Source organism: Gekko japonicus, unplaced genomic scaffold, assembly GCF_001447785.1.
Source record: "Gekko japonicus isolate JY-2015 unplaced genomic scaffold, Gekko_japonicus_V1.1 scaffold984, whole genome shotgun sequence".
Lineage (NCBI taxonomy): Eukaryota > Metazoa > Chordata > Lepidosauria > Squamata > Gekkonidae > Gekko > Gekko japonicus.
Genome location: NW_015176001.1, coordinates 221,698 through 223,844, shown reverse-complemented (window position 1 = coordinate 223,844; position 2,147 = coordinate 221,698).

Genomic DNA, 2,147 nt, shown 5'->3' with positions numbered 1-2,147 from the left:
TGTGCTAGAAAATGTAACATCCATAAAAACAGTGGAAAATGCATTTTGGCTTAGCTAACTCTTTAAGGGGTTGCCAACTGATCACAGAAGGCAGTCTAGTAACGTATAAACAGGATAAAGTTTTAGAAGTTGGAGAATGGATAAAAAATTCACCTTTTATGGTTGAAATGAACAAAGGCAGAAGAATTTTTTTGCAGACTGGAAAGGTTTTAAAGAATACTTAGAAAAATATTGGGATGTAAAGGACAGTTTGCTTTGCTTTGATAATTATTGAAATTTAATAGAATAGAGATAAATGTATAAGAACAATAACTGAAGGATGAAATAATGGAAAGGGGAATATGAAGAGAACTGAAGATATGGGCTGGAGGTTGGAGCACTGTGGGAAACTGAAAAAGGAAAATAGCATCTATTTGAGGAGTAATATAAGCTTCAGGTAAACAAGAAATTAACCTTACTACATTTTGAGTGTCAGAAAACAATTTAAAAGGTTTAACAAAAACGAAAAAATCCAAAATAGGAGCAGCAATCTCAGACTGTGGGAAACTGAAAAAGGAAAATAGCATCTATTTGAGGAGTAATATAAGCTTCAGGTAAACAAGAAATTAACCTTACTACATTTTGAGTGTCAGAAAACAATTTAAAAGGTTTAACAAAAACGAAAAAATCCAAAATAGGAGCAGCAATCTCAGATTCAGCTTGTTGATATATGATAGCTGCCTCCCCCGTTAAAAAAAACAGTGGGGGCTGATGTTAGAGGTTGTGAACAGGATAAGCGCTGAAGACAGACTGCAACAATGAAAACTTGGAGTCTTTAGGAAGATTGTAAGAAAGAGAACAATATTAAGGATATCACAGGCATCTTGAGAGAGAGCACAATGTCTACCTAGGCTAATGAGGCTAGCTGTTGCTTCAGAATATTCTGATGAGCACTATGAGAGTGAGAAAAAGAAAAAGAGGGGGGAAACAAAAACCATTCCACAATAAGTTCAGGCTCTTACAGCTAAACAGTTAGTAGGCATCTTTGGGGTTGGAAATGCCAGTATGTATAATTGGAAGCTGATTAATACAGTGTTGACCTAAAAGAAAATTGACAGTTTGTAAGGCTGAGATAGCTTTTGCAGAGGAAGTATCTGCAGGATGGTTTGCAGTAATGAAAGCAAAAACTTAGGTTAGTAGATAAAGACAAATAGGGTCTGACCCAATTGAGGGTACTGAGCATTTGTTGAAGAGCAACCAATGTTAAAGGTTGTGTAAGTAAGTTGTGGAAGCAAAGGTGCTGTAAATGACTGGAACATCTTATGCTCTAAGTAGATATAAGGCTCATGTAATTGAATTTTTTCTGGGGCAATTTGAAAACCCCAGCTGGCAAGAGATGTAGCCATCTTCAGGAATTGTTAAAGAAGCACCAGGTTTGCTCATTAAATCACGTCCTCATAAAGTAACATGAAAAGAAAGTGAGTAGATGATTCTGGCAACTTAAAAGAAAGAAAGTGAGTGCCTTTTTGAGCTTCTTGTTGATCTCCTACCCCCCAGAGACTTGGGCAGTCCTCTAAAGGCTCTGCACCAGTGTCTACGATGCCTGAAAAAGGTTGTCCTTGCACAATGAATGTTTGTTTAGGTTGCTGAGTAGTTATGCTAGTAGTCAATGCTACCAGAGGGTTTGTGGAGCCAAAACCAACCTCACTTCGCTTCCTGGCACTCCCTCCTGCAGAAATAAGTTGTGCAAGAGTACCTTCTGAGAAGGTCTGAGGAACATTAGTCCATAATTGAACTTGAAGAATTTCAGTGTAATCTGTGACTCCAGGGACTGTAAAAATCCCTTTTTTGCTGTTAGATGAGTGAGGAAGAATAAGTCCCACATTTTCAGAAGGAAAGGGACCAGAGATTTGTGAAGGTACCACTATAACTTCTCCTGGGAATTTAAAATTTACTGGCTGTTTTAAAATCAAGTCAATTCCAGTGCTACCTTTAGTGGCACTGGGAGTAGTTAAGACAGAGCTTCCCCCTGAGGAGGATTGGGCTTCATGCTCCCTGTTTGTACTTTGTAAGCCCATGTCCTGAATTTCTTTATGCAATTCAGTTAGAATAGGATATGAAGTAGGTTTAACACTTTTTGAAGTGGAGAGTGGAGGGGTGGGAAGAGA